This window comes from Silene latifolia, chromosome X (genome assembly GCF_048544455.1).
Source record: "Silene latifolia isolate original U9 population chromosome X, ASM4854445v1, whole genome shotgun sequence".
NCBI classification, from domain to species: Eukaryota; Viridiplantae; Streptophyta; class Magnoliopsida; order Caryophyllales; family Caryophyllaceae; genus Silene; species Silene latifolia.
Genome location: NC_133537.1, coordinates 35,510,644 through 35,529,025, shown reverse-complemented (window position 1 = coordinate 35,529,025; position 18,382 = coordinate 35,510,644).

Sequence of the window (18,382 nt, the reverse complement as noted above, 5' to 3'; positions counted from 1 at the left end):
TTATTTGGTTAGTTTTTTTATGATGTTGGGATCAGTTGATTTATCATCAGGATGATGTTTACGGGTCGTTCTGAAATGGAGGTGGAAGGAGGCAGGAGAGAACAATTGCGACGGCGCAGTGAGAAGGCGTGTCCGAGAGAGTTGACGTCATGGACGAAGGCCGCGTAGAAGAGAGGCGAGGTGGAGGCGGCGATGGGGGAGATGAGGGGAGTGAATGGGGAGAAGTGAGGGCAAATATGATGGAGAGAGCTAGATTGGACGTAGCCAGTGATGGAGACTGGGGTCTGGGGTGGCGGTTGTGAGGCGGAAGGTGAGATGGTGGGCAGGGAATTAACTGATAGATTGAAGGTAATTAGTGACCGAGGATAAATAAGGTGAGGATAATAATGTACATCTTGTTTGTCCAAATAATATTTTATAAAGCCACATCGACTCCACGTCAATGACACGTCGACTCTAACCTGGTATAAGGGGTTAAAAATTGAACGATTCTATTTTCAGAAGTGAATACATAAAGTTGGTTTTATTTTGAGTTAAAATGTAGGTTGGAGTAGTTTGAGAAGACCACTTATAGTTTAGAGTATTTATGTTAAATAATCCTAATGATAATTATACCTATTAAAAAAAATCTCCAAAATGTAGGCGTTTTTGTGGAATCAGTTTAACACCATTGTACAAAGAGTAGCTACAAGTTATAAATAATATTGAATGCCAATAGAAACCGAACATTGGGGGTGTTTGGTTCACTCATTCTAGTTATAAGGTATGAGTTTGAAATGAGCTAAACTCATACCTTATGTTTGTTTCATATTTTTTTCTAATTTGATACCCATACCTCAAACTCATGAGGTATGGGATTCTCATACCCAAGGGAGGAGGTGGGTATGAGACTGATACCTTTGGTATCAAATAAAAGAAGAGAATTAAAAAAGAAAAATATTGTGCAAAGATCTATATTTTTAAAATATCCATAAAATTATATTGTTTGTAAGATTTTTTTTCGGGAAAAATACAAACAATGATTTTTTTCTTGACTTGTTTAGTATATTTAAAAACAAAAATATTATGATATTTAAAAAAAATTAACATATGTAAAAAATTATATAAAAGTTCTAACTAATTAATACATGAAGATTTAAAGTAGGAAATTAATACATAAGTAAATAGTACAAAATTTATCAATAAAATAAACAGATAACAAGATTTGATTCCTCAATCCAGACTTGAACGAAACACAAGGTATGAGGAATCGAGTTCCAAACCCATACCACCCTGGTATGATTCCTGATTCCATACCGATACCTTTATGCGAACCAAACGCCCCTAAAAGGCTTTGGCAGGATGGTTTTTTAGTGCAATTGGGGGTAAGCACTACACGGGTTCGAGACTCCTGTACAACATTTTTTTTAGTTAGAATTTGAATATCAAATATGTCATTTGTGAATTAAAGTGGTTGAAACAGACATTTCTATTGGACCGTCATGTTATACTATAAATTACGACGATAAAAAAGGTAGAGTATACTCTTATCTTGTTTTCTTGTGCTCCCTTTATGTAGGTGATTTGTTATTCTTTTTGTTATTTGTTTTAGATAGAATTTGAATATATGTCATTTTGCGAATTAAAGTGGTTAAAACAGACATTTCTATTGGACCGTCATGTTATATTATAAATTAATATGATAAAAATGGTAAAGTATACTCTTACTTGTTTTCTTGTGCTCCCTTTATGTTGGTGATTTGTTTACGTTTTTTATTATTCGTGAGCGGTATTTAAATCAAAGATAAACAAATTACTGACGGAGGGATTATATAATATGTTAATATTGTATCGCGATAATTTAATATTTTATAATTTTTATTGATGACAAAATTATATGTTGGAATATATTTACAAAAGTATTATATTGTGAAAATAAAGTTATATCTAAAATACACAAGTGTTAATGAATTGAATTGAACTGAACTTAGCCAGGCAAAACGGTACTGAACTGAACATTTTTTTTTTTTAAATTTGTATTAGTTTGAATTTGAATATAAGTGTCCATTTGCGTGTTTAAGTGGTTGAAACAAACATTTCTATGGACCATGTTATATTATAAATTAGGAAGATAAAATTGGTAAATTATACTCTATCTTGTAATCTCGTGCTTCTTTTATGTCAAAGATTTGTTTACGTTTTTTATTCTTCGTGAGCGGTATTTAAATTAAAGGTAAACACATTTCTGAGACGGGAGGATTATTATATAATATGTTAAAACTTTTATCGCGACAATTTACTATTTTATAGTTTATATTGATGACAAAATTATATGTTCAAATATATTTATAAAGTATTATGTTGCAAAATAAAGTGATACGCGAAATACAAAAGTACACGTGTCAAATTCTGACCCGGCCCGTCCTGACACGTTTTTTCAGGGTCAAATCCGAAAATTTTGACCTGGCGACGCATTTGACCCGAGTCCGAATTGACCCGTTAATTTAGGGTCGAGACCCGTGTAACACCCCCACTTACCAATGAGTCTTAACAAGACCTTCCCTAGTAAGTAAGGGCGTTACCATCTCGGTTGTCCGAGGTAAGTGTATCAAATAATCAATAACAGAACATTTATAAAGTGTCCTTAACAGATTAAACCAACGTGAGAAGGTTTACAACTTTAACAACTGAAAGACTATTAAGCATGAGTGACAGCGGCAACTTGCTAAACAGCGTGATGACACGACTCCCTTCCATGTCACGCAAGCAACATATCAACCAACACCTGCTAAGCCAACTGCTCACCATCCCCGAATGGATCATCACAGTTTTGAAAACATAACACGGGGTCAGTCACCTGTATAACCAAGGAAAGAAAATAACAAGACAGCATCCAAGTCACGCAATACACGTTCCTCCAAACTCCACCAGTACCAGTAACCGACTACACACCGAACTATGTAGCCCTACCAGGTTTCCATCGCAACAGGAGACCCACACTACCAGCGGGGGACCGCAGCCTTGCTCACCTAAGCCCCGCTCAAGGCAACGAGCGAATAACCCATGTCCATTGACGTGCACATCCCCTTTGTGACGGGAACCGCAAGGGACGAATCAAGGGCGTGAAGCCATTCTCGACGATGACTCCACTCGGCCGAGGACGCACCTCGCAAACCATAGACAAACAACATCTAATCCAAACATCCAGGAAAGACAATTTGAATAACAATACTAATCATGCCATTACATCAATCAACATCGTCTTAAATCAATTAAACAGGCAACTGAGTAGGGAAACCCTACCTTTTCGTTATTCCATGAAAGTGCATCCATCATACAAGTCAAGTAAGGCTCCATGACGAACCCTACAAGTAACACCCAGATCCTATCAATAAACTATTCGAGATCTATTGAAAGACAATAACAAATCACAAACTCACCTTATGACGTAGACCGATGCCGACGACGGCGACAACTTTGACTCGGTTACTTCATGCCTAGACCGTCACCCTTCCCGGATTAATGTTCAAGGCCATTCAAGAAGTGTAGGGTGAGATGAGAGAGAGAGAGAGAGAGAGAGAGAGAGAGAGAGAGAGAGAGAGAAAGAGAGAGAGAGAGAGATTAGGTTTAGAAAGAGAAAGGAACTGTCGAAAAAATGAATTATGCTTAAAACTTTGCGTTTTATAATAAAACGCTGACTGACGAGGTACTCGGTTGAGTATGGACATACTCGGCCGAGTACGCCCTACTCGGTCGAGTATCTTAACTACTCGGCCGAGTAACCCTAACTAGGTCGAGTAACAAATTACGTTGATCAACTAATCTCTCCTGTATCCCTTGCTAAGGCTCTCCTTTGGTCAATGGATTGGTTAATACGTCCCTTACAGGATGGGTATTACAGTCTCCCCCCCCCCTCCTAAAAGGAACTTCGTCCCCGAAGTTCGTCCCACACTTCCCAAAGCAACGCAACTAAGCAACTCAAGGACCACTTAGTACTCATACGACAAGAAAACCACGTAAACATATACATCACCAAATCACACTAACGTGAACACGACAAGACCACTATCGTTACATGCCTAGCACTACTAGTTATCGTGACAATATCTAATATGTAACACCCCAATAATTCGGCCAAGATAATTGAAACATTACCATCTCGGTTTCCCGAGGTAGTGTTTCAAAACTTCAATCAAAGAACATTTTATTAATGTAATGTTTACTGAATTACATAAACGTAAACAAATGAATAAAAGTACAACTCATGACATCTATACTCTTCTAGCCAACTAGACTCGTCTCGTGACTCATAACCTATACTTAACCTGCTCCCCATATGATCGGTAATATCATATGGATCGACACAGGCCACCCCGGAAATAGGTGACAATTACACAGACATAACAAACATCAGTTTCAATAAATAAAGTGTGACACGACTCGAGTGTTTGAATATACAACATGACTTTGATATGAATGAGACACTATCAAACAACCACCACCACGGTACCGGGACACGCCCAGACATAGCGACAACCACACGGGTACCGGGACACGCCCAAACATACAAACAATCACAAACAGTGCGGGACACGCCCGGCGTGCCGGTCCGGAAGCCAACCGTATCCCCGCGGACGTCGTGCCTCAACCACACGAGTCCCTCCGTAACTCAAGCCATTAATGTGCACATACCTCTTGGGGTGGGAAGCTCCAAGAGGTGACTTAAGCATAAGACAGTCTCTCAACCGTCTTACGTCTCCAAAACAAAAATCACAACAAATCCTCCAATATATATATAATCACAACCGCCACAATATGAAATGCATGACAGACAATATACACCATGACATGCCAAACATGCCATGGATACCAGTTCCACAAATATCCCGACTCCTCGAGTCGCCATGACCAACAACATGCAATACGACTCACTCAATGCAATTAAATGATAAAAGACTCATTTTATAAATAAATACAACAATGAAACTCAGTAGGATAAACCTACCTCACATCATATCCGCATAAGCAATCCGTCACACAAGCTAGGCCCGTCTCGTAAAACCGTCTCACAAAACCCATTTCCTAAAATACGATAATAATAAAAATATGTATAAATATACTAATCTATTTATACAAATACGTATAAATATACTAATCTAATACGTATACAACTAATTAAATACCTGCCTTATACGACTAACCAAAACCCGACTCAAACTTAACCACCACCACCACACCTCCCCACCATGGGCCACCACCCTGCCACGGTGGGTCTGGCCTGCCTAGGTCAAACCTAGCCGCCACCTATGGCCGCCCTACCCCACAACCCGCACCAAGCAACAACAACACCACAACACTATACCCGATCACCCCAGTTCCACCGTGGGTCCCCCACTGACCACGGTAGGTCCAGCCATTCCCGGCCACCACGACACCACCCATGCGCCACCAACAACCCGACCCAACAATGACAACAACAACAAACGACAACGAACACAACTTCAACCCCGTCACTCCTCTTTTCTCCCCTTAAAACCGCCATTCCTGTAACACCCCCATACACCAATGTGTCTTACCAAAACCACCCAATGCATGAAAGTGCTACCATCTCGGTTACCCGAGGCAATGAATATCAAATAGACCATAAAAGAACGTACTTTAATAGATAAGTTTAAGTGATTACATAACAAAACCAACTGTAAAGTAAAGTACAACTATTCTAAAACCAAACTACAACTAAAGTAACAAAAGGTCTTATGATAACACAGCGGAAGACTACTATCAGACTCGTGGCGATTCCATCCCCAGCTAATCTCGCGCGCATCCATAGTATACTTGCTAGACAACTGCTCACCACCCCCGAATGGATCACCACAGTTTTTAAAACATTTAAACGGGGTCAGTTACTGATTACACAAAACACAATATATAAGATACAAAACACACATTACCCAATCTCCATCACAACTCCACACACCTGACTACACACTAGAGTGTGTAGTCCTGCAAGAATACCCATCGCAACAGATATTCCTTGCCGCCAGTGGGGGACCGCAGCCGTTCCCACCTAAGCCCCGCTCATCTCATCCGAGCGATAACCCATGTTCCTTAATGTGCACATCCCCTCTGTGGCGGGTTCCACAGAGGGCAAATCAAGGGCGTGAAGCCCCTCCCACAAGTGACTCCACTCAGCCGAGGACGCACCTCGAGAACCACATACAATTATACAACCAACCACATCATACAACAACAATTACCAATTACCAATTCTAATACGATATGAATCAACAACATTAAACAACCATCAACAACAACTATATAATCAATAACCGAGTAGGGAAACTCTACCTGGAATAAGCAAATCACCAAGATCGTCACAATCATCTAATCAAAACTGTTCTTTCACGCAATCACCTCCTATAATCACACAATCATACAATCATTATCTAATACACATCATACTCCCAAAAACCCCCAAAATACCCAATTAGAGTTTCAACCAAACTCAATGAAACGACATCAAAACTGTACAAGGATCTTACCCACAATGCGACGGTCTCAACGGCGTAAAGAACTCAACGATCCGATGACTCTAGCCCTTAGGATTTGATAGCAATGTGAGAAGAGAAAGCTACGTAACTTGTGTTCTCTTGTGAAAAGTTTAGAATGAAATAAGAGTGAAAAAGAAATGACGAAATATGTTTTTATAATCTTCTCGCGTTGCTATCAAACCCCGACAAATAACCCATAAAAAGTAACTTACTCGATCGAGTAAGTTACTTACTCAATCGAGTGCCCCCTACTCGATCGAGTGCCACACATACTCGATCGAGTACCCATCAGACAAATTATTGATTCGTAACCAAAACTCACTTACTCGACAAAGTAAACCTTACTCGATAGAGTACCCAAAGACATAGGTGTCGGAGTTCAAACAAGGTCATAGCTATCGCGATGTATGATATGCAAACGTTGTTTTAACCCTATCATGTGACAACAATTTCTATGTCGTTTTAGATGCAACTAAACTAACTTTGTCAAAGTTGTAATTTAGCATGTGGGTTGATTGATCTAACAACATGTAAAGCAAACAAACAAGGCTTAAGGGGAATGGGGGAGCCGTTGGGATCTACCTATTACAAACCAGGCATTTCATGCCGACACAACAACAAATTAAAGATACAACTCGATCTAAATACAAATGCTACATACAAAACAATACACGACAACACACATGGCCGTTTGGCCTTGAAAACCGTGCACATGAGGGTGGCCCACAGCTCACATGACCCACGGTCCTTGGGTCACTCCTCGTAATGCGTGCTCGCGCTTAATCTCATCGAATTAGACATAAGGCTACGCACCAAAGCATGCATTAGCATAAACCGGGCCATGTTGCTTTAAACAACATGCGGTTTACTACGCTCCTACAAGCATTGGGGAACAACCGTCTAACCAGACAAGACTAAGGTTTTTAGAAATCATTTGACTCGATAAAAAGAAAACAAACTTGAAAGATTACAACTCGATAAACCAACGATAAATTACAAACAATGAAACAACGAGAAAACAAACGGTATAAAAACAAAACGAGAAAGGCAAGACACACGGCCACCTCACGGCCTAAAGCCACGGCCCAAACCAACGGCCAAGATAAGGTCAACCTAGTTCCTAAGTTAGGTTCATTGGTTAGATCGAATGATTGCGAAAAGGGATAGGAAACAAGTTAGAAAACGAGTTAAAAACGATGTTGATTGATTGTCGCGCAAAGGGTGCATTCTACACGGCCTAAAGGGTCTAATTAGGTCAAATTCGCTAATTAATTTAACTCATTGAGTGTCAATAAGAAGGTGCTAATCACGCACTCTTATACTAGCGAGAAATTAGGTGAAAGAGGGAGATGCATTCAATTATTTACAGAATCGTCGATTGATTTTATAACTTACGTCGAAGCCACCTATCGTGTCTAATTAGGTTATTAAATTAAATTAAAGTCATCTAAATACGTCATAGATTAACAACCAGAGGTTAAACTAACATGCAACGGGTCCTAGGGTATATCGATTTGGCCGAAACAGTAAAGGGGTCGAAAGCGATGAAAGTTAGACAACTCGTTTTATTTATGCCCTACCTTGAACACGAGGATATGTAAATGAGACGGGGGTGTACGACCGACAGAAGTAGCGGTTTCTTTTCCCATCTCAAGTCAACGCGGGTGTTCATGGTGGTACTTTAACTCATACTCGGACTAACTAGTTTCATAGTTAATTAAAACAAACGATAAACAAAACGAAAACAAACAAAAAACAAACTATAAAAAAAGCATAAAAAAACGAAATAAAAAGAGAAAAGAGAAGGGGATTTGATGCACCCTCAACCTACATGTATCGTTGACACCGTCTTGGGTCGTAATCGATGGTAGATTTTATCTCGAGAGGCCGTCGTCGACGAAGAATAAAGCAAACACGCGTTTTGGAAAGTTTCTGGACAGCGATTTTAAAACAGTGATATCTCCCTCGTTTCACGACGAAAATTCGATCCGAAAGATGTTTTGGAAACTAGAAAGAGAGGAGAACAAGGATCTTAAAGCAACCCCTGCTCGTTTTGGGTTAATGGGCACGAAAAACGAGCACAAACAGAACTGGACAGACAAGAAGAAACCGCGAAAACAGAGTGTTATTTCACTCTGTTTTTCGAGGGATTTCGTGTACTCTCAAGGGCAATTTGGCTCGTAATTCTTTGTCTAATGTGTAGATGGATGTTATGTGGTTAATTAGGAACAAGAAACTCGAATTTTTATGGAGTTTTGATGGAGGAACGAAAGGGTTTTCGAAGAGGACACACAAACAGTTTCAGTTTGTGTGTCGGTTTTGGTTAGGGTTTTTGAAGGATGTTTAGGGTTTGTTTCTGAGGTTTAAAGCTTGTATGTGATGCTTGGATGTATGGAGGACTTAGAGGAATGAATGTATGGTGGAGGGGTGGTATTTATAAGGAGTTAAAGTAGGTTAAAAGAGAGGGAGAGGCAATCGGGCTTGCTGAACATAGCTGCTGTCCAGCAGCTTTTGGGGGGGTTTCTAGGGTTCGTTTTGGGGGTTTTCTTGGTGATTAAGCTAGGATAATATGGGTAGGATACTAGGGTATGGGTTAGGGTTAATGGGTACGGGTCTTGGTAGTGTTTGGAGCGGGTTTTGGGCTCGAGATTGAGCTGCCAAAACAGGGGGGCTGCTCGTTTGTTGCGGGCTGTTTGGGGAGGTGTTTGGGATGGAATTTTGGGCCATGGATAGGGGGTTCGAACAAGGGTGGATGGGTAGAGGCTTAGGTTGGTTAGTGTACTCGATATTCGTGCCAAGTCGTAAAGAAAACGGGCTCAAAAACCGAGCTAAAATCGAGCTCAAAAACATGCTTTTAAAACGAGTTTTCTTCGCTTTTTAAAATCGATTTTTCAAATCAATTAAAAATAAAAATAAATGACTTTTCAAATCAAATATACTCATAAAATGATTTTTCAAATCAAATATTTATTTTATTTTCAATAAAATAAACTTAAGAAAATAAATTCAAAATAAAGCTTTAATTTAAATATCATTTAAATTAATAAAATGAATTCACTTAAAAAACACATTAATTTAAATATCATTTAAAATAACAAAATGAACTCACTAAAAACATTAATTTAAATATCATTTAAATTAACAGAATGAATTCACTTTAAAAAAACATTAATTTAAATATCATTTAAATTAATAAAATACTTCATCGACGACGCCCATTCTACATCGTAAAACGAACCCAAATAACGACAATGACAACTAAAGAATACATGTGTCCTATCATCATCGGGTGTTTGTCGGGTTCTCTATAAATTCCAATATCGACGGATACGGGTATCTACAGAGCCCCCACTTTGACTGAGGCTTGGACAAGGCGAAAATCAAAGTATACCCCAGTCCCTCTCGACCGAGGATTCTCAACGGGTCGTTTATAGTCCATTAGACTTGCGTGTATAAGCTCGCCAGCCATAAGAAGAGATCATACCTGAAACTTCGTTGGGGATTGACTCTTGCTTCTGTTGTGTCAAGTTGTCACCGTTGGTCATCGACCCATAAATTGCATATATAGTGGTGGATTGAGCCTTATCCTTAGGCGCCTACGTATCCGTTTCTGACGGAATCAAACCCGCGTCGTAGTTCGGCAACTGCTGACACATGCCCAAAGTTTATCATCTGCTGGCATTTGTCCAAAATTCATCATCTCACGACATTTGCCCAAAATTTATCATCTCACTGGCACTTGTCCAAACGGGACGGGACTTTCCAAGGAGGTTGCCGCCGCTTTCATCATTTGCTTTCAGCTACGGAATTCTTCCATTTCATACTCTTGTATTGAATTGAATTCTTGGTGGATGTCATCCTTTACATCTTGATAATGGTCTCTCGAAGCCTACGACTTGAGCCCCCTGATTCTGAATGGCTCTAAAGTCGAAGACTTTAGAGCCCCCAGTTGAAGCATATCTTGCTACATTTGAAACACAACAACGTACTAGAAATAATCATCACATAAGCACATTTGGATCATCGATCTTAAAATTGGATTATTTGAAAGATTGGGTCATCGACCCGAAAATTGAATTTGAAAATTTTGAATAATTGGGTCATCGACCCGAATTTTGAATTTGACATCACTTGGAATGTTGGGTCATCGACCCGAAATTTGAGTTTGAAAGACTGGGTCATCGACCCGAAATTTGAACATGTTGAAAATTTTGAATAATTGGGCTATCGACCCAAAATTTGAATTTGAAATGAATCACTTGGATGTTGGGTCGTCGACCCAAAATTTGATTTTGAACTTTGAGATTTGAACCTTGACTTGAAATGTACCACTACTTGGATCATCTATCCCATAATTCGCAAAAAGTTTTTGAAATTTCTAATTCGAAATCTTTGGCATTTTGAAATCGAACCTTGACGGGAGAGAAATACGACTCAGACACTCTGTATGACCCGTAAACAAACGTGGGCGTAGCCCGCTACCGTAAAACAAAAAAGGAAAATAAAACCGTAAGTGTGCACGGGTTTTAATTCAATTATTGACCTGTTGGGGCTAGAAATGTAAATTGGCCGTTCCGGCGCCAAAAGATGGCAAATGGGAATCACAAGGTCGTCGAACTTGGGACGGAGATATCGTATGGCATGGGCGTGCTCCCGAGGGCACATGAGAATAAAGATCACTTGGCATTGACAAGGTGGATTAAACTCACAGAGCAACAATGTTGGCTTCGCCCAGACACTAAACACAGACTGATTTTATGAGAACAGTTGGACATCACACATCACTCTTGTTGGGAACATTCTGCCACTCTTCTCCTCGCCTCCTTTCTTTTCAGCGAGTATTCATCATTTCTTGCCACCGCCTTCTTTCTTTTCAGCGGGCTTTTACTAATTTTTTTTTTCACGCCTTCTTTCTTTTCAGCGGGTTTTTCATATTTTCTGTTCCCAACACAAACCCACATCTATGTGACTCAGCATCTTTGCCTAAACCGTTAGATAAAGCTCATTCTGAGACTTGATACTATTCATCCGAACCTATATCCTTATCCTAGCCTACATCGAGTGCTAAGACCGACTCAAACAAAGGTGGCTTCATTTGGACTTGGTTAAGACCCGTAAGAAACCGACAAGATGACAACTTGGTTGATGAGTGGATTGAATCCCTTATTCTGAAGGACTGCCTACGTATTCGCGTGGAGCGAAATCAAATCCGACGTAGTTCGATCAAGGTGCATTAAATTGGCATTTTGATTGTGTGTACACACTCGAAGGTTTCACCTAAGGTATCATGTCATATCCCATTATAGCCTGTAAAGTACCGTTAAATCCCGTGTTTGGGGTTAGGTGTAAAAGGCTTGGATCTTTTGGGATGTGGAGCTTGGTAATAAAAGGTTTGGATGGTTAACCATCATTCTGAAGGTTTGTTTTGTGGTGCTAAGGCCAAGGGCTATGGCTGCTGATGTGGTTGGAATGGGTGTCTCGGTTTTGATGAAATCCGAGTGCAAATGGGTTGGAAAACAATGTGGGTTCAAATCTCCATGTCTGGACCCTAAAGGCTAGGTATAACAACACAAGCGGAATGATTCTCAAAATTCCCGACTATCCCCTTGTAACTGTCTTAGGAAGGACTTATAGGTAAAGAGGTTACTACTTAAGCTTTTGGGCGTCGCCCATTGAACTTCAACTATGGGTACTTGATTTGACTTCTGGCCTCTGTAACTTCGACATTCAACCAAAAGCATTCTGCAATACCTTCAACATCTTTTTTCCTTTTTTCTTTTTCTTTCATCTTTTTTTCATTTTTCTTTTTTTTCATTTTCTTTTCATTTTTCCAATTTTTCTCTTTTTCTCATTTTTCATTATTTTTCATCTTTTTTATCACTTTGAAAATGATCTTCTATTCATTCTCTTAGTCATAAATGGATACACCTTGAAAACTGGGCTTCGCCAACTAATTTGGGTAGGAACTAACAAATCCTTGTTAGAACGGGTTGATATCTTCTCTCTTCGAGATGGGATGATTTTGTTGGGGAAAAGGCTTGCCTTCCATCCTCGATAGGGGAAACAAGGAGCTAGTCCGGGTTTGTCATAGAATCATCTAAAATCTTGTCACAAACATTGGTTCAGATGGAGGTTTTCTACCACCAGACATGGAACAGGTAAAGGAATCAAACACGGGATCCTAGTGTACCTTACATTTTGAAACGGGACATATTTCTACCCCAGGGATCCCTTTGAGTGTGTTGTGCCTTTTATCATGTTTCGGAATGATTGAAGATTGGAAACGAGACATATTTGGAAACGAAACTGGAACTTTTTATTGGAAAGACAAATGCTTAACAGACTCGAAGGAACGATGCCTAGGACACACCCTAGGACATCGCGGAACAAACGACTCAAATTCAAGAAAGGAAAGTCCTAGACTCGACTTGACTAAGATAAGAAAACAGATCCCGACTCATAATTTTCAAATCTGGTCTTGAGCTTTCTCTTGTTCAGCTGTCAGCTTAGATGCTCGGCTCTGGTCCTTGATCCCTTTGATGGTCTGCCTCCATCCCGAGGTAGTCCTCTGAGGATCTACGCCAGTGATGAAGGTTGGTGAATCGAATTGTCTTTTATTAACTTCGTTAATGAGAGGAGTACATTCTAGAGCAAGACTCCCGACTTGAATTTCATTCTTCGGGTTTGGCAAGAATTCAAAGCAATCCACAAATATCTTCCCGATAAACACCCCTTTCAAGTGACATGGGCGTATAAGATGGGAATAATCGACATTGTTTTCGACAGAAACAAAGTTGGAGTGATCGCCAAATGGATTGGTGATGTTATTAGGTTTAACAGCTGGGATCGGGAGCGTTCCGTTCTCAATCATGTCTTGAATTTCGTGCTTCAGTCGATAGCACCTTTAAGTATCATGGCCTTTCCCTTGATGAAAGGCACAGTAGGCATTTGGTTTATACCATTTACCTTGTTGATCAGCGGGAGGGTCCGGAGTTGGACCAATAGGCTTCAGCTTTCCTTGGGCTATGAGCCTTTGGAGAGCGTATGTATAAGTGCATCCGATATCGGTGAATGCCCTAGGTGTTTGGCGCTGCGACTTCTTCGATTGCCCTTCTAAGAGATTGATGGCTTCATCAATATGGGTCGTTGATTGGGCCTTGCCCTTAGACGATGACGCCCCTTGGTACCCTTTTGGCTTTTCAGCTTCTGCCATTCTGACATCATCTTCTACCTTTATCCCGATTCTTATCAATTCTTTGAAAGAGCCGAAATTCTGGTATTTCAGAGCATTACGGTAAACAGGTCGTAAATTCTTCACGAACTTATCTACCATTTCAACTTCATCAGGCTTCTTAGCTAATTTCACGCTTTCAGCGCGCCATCTTGCGAGGAATTCAGTAAAGCCCTCTTTTTCCTTCTGTGTCATAACCTCTAACGTTCTTATGTTGGTTTGAATCTCGACATTGTCAGCATAGTGCTTACAGAACTCCACCGTAATATCTTCGAAAGTGGGGAAGTTCTTAAGGTCAAGATTGTAGAACCAGGCCTTTGGGTGTTCTCCCAGAGATTGGGCGAAAATTTCAGAGAGCATATCGCAGGTACTCCTTCATGCCAAGTACCCTTTATAGGCCTTAACATGGTGGACTGGATCTTCGGTGCCCTTGAACTTTGGGATGTCAGTGAGCACCATGTTCGTGGGCAACTTGTCCTGAACTGGGGCATAGGCCCTAGCATTCTCATAGTGAATGTTCTTCCCCTGAGAGAGCTTCAAACGGTCCTCGATGAACTTGAATCGTTTCTCCAAATCAGTCAGAGGTGGGGTAGATGAAGAGGAATCTTCAACCAACTTAGACTCGATCACATCCATTCGGGTCATCATGAGGTTCACGGCCTCCGTGAGCTTGTTGATAGCATCTTCCATTGCTTGACGTCGGGTTTTGGGCGGCCTTTCTACAAGAAAACCCCGTACTGAGTCAATATTTAAAGTAAGAGCCCCTGCACACTTAAGGACACGACCCTAACTTGACTCAAACAAAGACTCGACTTGAGATTGATTAACCAAAGGTTCGACTCACGGTTTGATTTAGACATCGGTTCATTTTAGACTCGACAAAACGACATGACTCAAACTGTCATAACTCGATTCTAAACTGGACTCGGTGTGACTAAACCCGTGATTGGGCTAACATAGCCCAGGGTTCGAGTGAAACGTCCATAAGGCCTAGCTTGGACGTTTTTTTTATGGACTATTCTAGACCAAAAGGTCGACCAACATGACTCAAAGCCCAAGAGGTGAGTTTGGGTGACCCAACAAGATCGTGTTCTAGACTCTTAGAAAGAAACAAACCCGGCCTAACACGGCCATGACCCGGACGCGACTCGACGCATTTCATGCTTGGTTGAGGTTCGAGAAACATTTTGGATCGGATTTTGAAAAAACGAATGATTGATTTGAAAACGAGATTTGAAATGGGCAGCATGCCGGCTATAAAAGCTTGTTTTGGGCCGAAATTCTAGTCCTATTTGGGCAGCATTCCGCGTTTTGAAAATCATGCTAGGTTTGAAAGTAAGTTGTTCAAAAGTTCGGTTTTGAAAAGGACTTGGAATTTTCAAAAAGGACTCGGAAAACACATTGCACATTGTCATTCTCATGTTATAAGGATGTATGCTCCTAGACATCTCTAAGTCTCGGCAAGTCTTCTATAAGAAGGTCTATGCCCTCCATCCTTTTGCGGTCTAATAGAGCGAGGTGTCTTAAGGTAAAGTACCTAGAAGATCGTCCCCACCCTCAAGAACCACGCGAGGCGAAGTGGAAGCGAGCAATGTGCAGCTTCTTGGCATAGTGGGGGCGTCGCCCCCACGCATCACGAAGAAACGCTGGGACGGCCCGGCAAGTCCTTAAGGGTTTATGCATGAATCGTAGCACTATGAGTAATGTTTTACTTTCCAACACTTTCTTTTCAAGTTTTCACCTCGGAGGAAAAGACCCTAGAAACACAAAGTAACTAGTCCTCTTTTCCCAAATGAGTCGCCAAATCAGTGGACAAGGCCCTCGGGAACCGCGTCCGCGGGATCCACACTAGGCATAATCGACTCGAGGTTCTTTCGAATCGAATTAAGACATATTAGAGTCGCCACCAAGTTTTTTGGGAACTTGGAACCGTTCAAGTCAACTTTACACCTTTCATCGAAAAGCATAAAGCCAATCGACTACGAGTGATTAAAGATAAAGACTTGTACCCTATATCACTCGATTTGAATGACTCTCGTAATCCAATGGTATTTAGACGGATCCACAAACCATAGATCTTGAGTAAGGGGTGAGGGTACGTGTTGGGAAGCCCATAAGGACACCCAACCCCGCCCGTCAATAACGGCCTCTACTAAGTCAAGTGTCGGAGTTCAAACAAGGTCATAGCTACTGCGATGTATGATATGCAAACGTTGTTTTAACCCTATCATGTGACAACAATTTCTATGTCGTTTTAGATGCAACTAAACTAACTTTGTCAAAGTTGTAATTTAGCATGTGGGTTGATTGATCTAACAACATGTAAAGCAAACAAACAAGGCTTAAGGGGAATGGGGGAGCCGTTGGGATCTACCTATTACAAACCAGGCATTTCATGCCGACACAACAACAAATTAAAGATACAACTCGATCTAAATACAAATGCTACATACAAAACAATACACGACAACACACATGGCCGTTTGGCCTTGAAAACCGTGCACATGAGGGTGGCCCACGGCTCACATGACCCACGGTCCTTGGGTCACTCCTCGTAATGCGTGCTCGCGCTTAATCTCATCGAATTAGACATAAGGCTACGCACCAAAGCATGCATTAGCATAAACCGGGCCATGTTGCTTTAAACAACATGCGGTTTACTACGCTCCTACAAGCATTGGGGAACAACCGTCTAACCAGACAAGACTAAGGTTTTTAGAAATCATTTGACTCGATAAAAAGAAAACAAACTTGAAAGATTACAACTCGATAAACCAACGATAAATTACAAACAATGAAACAACGAGAAAACAAACGGTATAAAAACAAAACGAGAAAGGCAAGACACACGGCCACCTCACGGCCTAAAGCCACGGCCCAAACCAACGGCCAAGATAAGGTCAAACTAGTTCCTAAGTTAGGTTCATTGGTTAGATCGAATGATTGCGAAAAGGGATAGGAAACAAGTTAGAAAACGAGTTAAAAACGATGTCGATTGATTGTCGCGCAAGGGTGCATTCTACACGGCCTAAAGGGTCTAATTAGGTCAAATTCGCTAATTAATTTAACTCATTGAGTGTCAATAAGAAGGTGCTAATCACGCACTCTTATACTAGCGAGAAATTAGGTGAAAGAGGGAGATGCATTCAATTATTTACAGAATCGTCGATTGATTTTATAACTTACGTCGAAGCCACCTATCGTGTCTAATTAGGTTATTAAATTAAATTAAAGTCATCTAAATACGTCATAGATTAACAACCAGAGGTTAAACTAACATGCAACGGGTCCTAGGGTATGTCGATTTGGCCGAAACAAAAAAGGGGTCGAAAGCGATGAAAGTTAGACAACTCGTTTATTTATGCCCTACCTTGAACACGAGGATATGTAAATGAGACGGGGGTGTACGACCGACAGAAGTAGCGGTTTCTTTTCCCATCTCAAGTCAACGCGGGTGTTCATGGTGGTACTTTAACTCATACTCGGACTAACTAGTTTCATAGTTAATTAAAACAAACGATAAACAAAACGAAAACAAACAAAAAAACAAACTATAAAAAAAGCATAAAAAAACGAAATAAAAAGAGAAAAGAGAAGGGGATTTGATGCACCCTCAACCTACATGTATCGTTGACACCGTCTTGGGTCGTAATCGATGGTAGATTTTATCTCGAGAGGCCGTCGTCGACGAAGAATAAAGCAAACACGCGTTTTGGAAAGTTTCTGGACAGCGATTTTAAAACAGTGATATCTCCCTCGTTTCACGACGAAAATTCGATCCGAAAGATGTTTTGGAAACTAGAAAGAGAGGAGAACAAGGATCTTAAAGCAACCCCTGCTCGTTTTGGGTTAATGGGCACGAAAAACGAGCACAAACAGAACTGGACAGACAAGAAGAAACCGCGAAAACAGAGTGTTATTTCACTGCTTTTTTCGAGGGATTTCGTGTACTCTCAAGGGCAATTTGGCTCGTAATTCTTTGTCTAATGTGTAGATGGATGTTATGTGGTTAATTAGGAACAAGAAACTCGAATTTTTATGGAGTTTTGATGGAGGAACGAAAGGGTTTCGAAGAGGACACACAAACAGTTTCAGTTTGTGTGTCGGTTTTGGTTAGGGTTTTTGAAGGATGTTTAGGGTTTGTTTCTGAGGTTTAAAGCTTGTATGTGATGCTTGGATGTATGGAGGACTTAGATGAATGAATGTATGGTGGAGGGGTGGTATTTATAAGGAGTTAAAGTAGGTTAAAAGAGAGGGAGAGGCAATCGGGCTTGCTGAACATAGCTGCTGTTCAGCAGCTTTTGGGGGGGTTTCTAGGGTTCGTTTTGGGGGTTTTCTTGGTGATTAAGCTAGGATAATATGGGTAGGATACTAGGGTATGGGTTAGGGTTAATGGGTACGGGTCTTGGTAGTGTTTGGAGCGGGTTTTGGGCTCGAGATTGAGCTGCCAAAACAGGGGGGCTGCTCGTTTGTTGCGGGCTGTTTGGGGAGGTGTTTGGGATGGAATTTTGGGCCATGGATAGGGGGTTCGAACAAGGGTGGATGGGTAGAGGCTTAGGTTGGTTAGTGTACTCGATATTCGTGCCAAGTCGTAAAGAAAACGGGCTCAAAAACCGAGCTA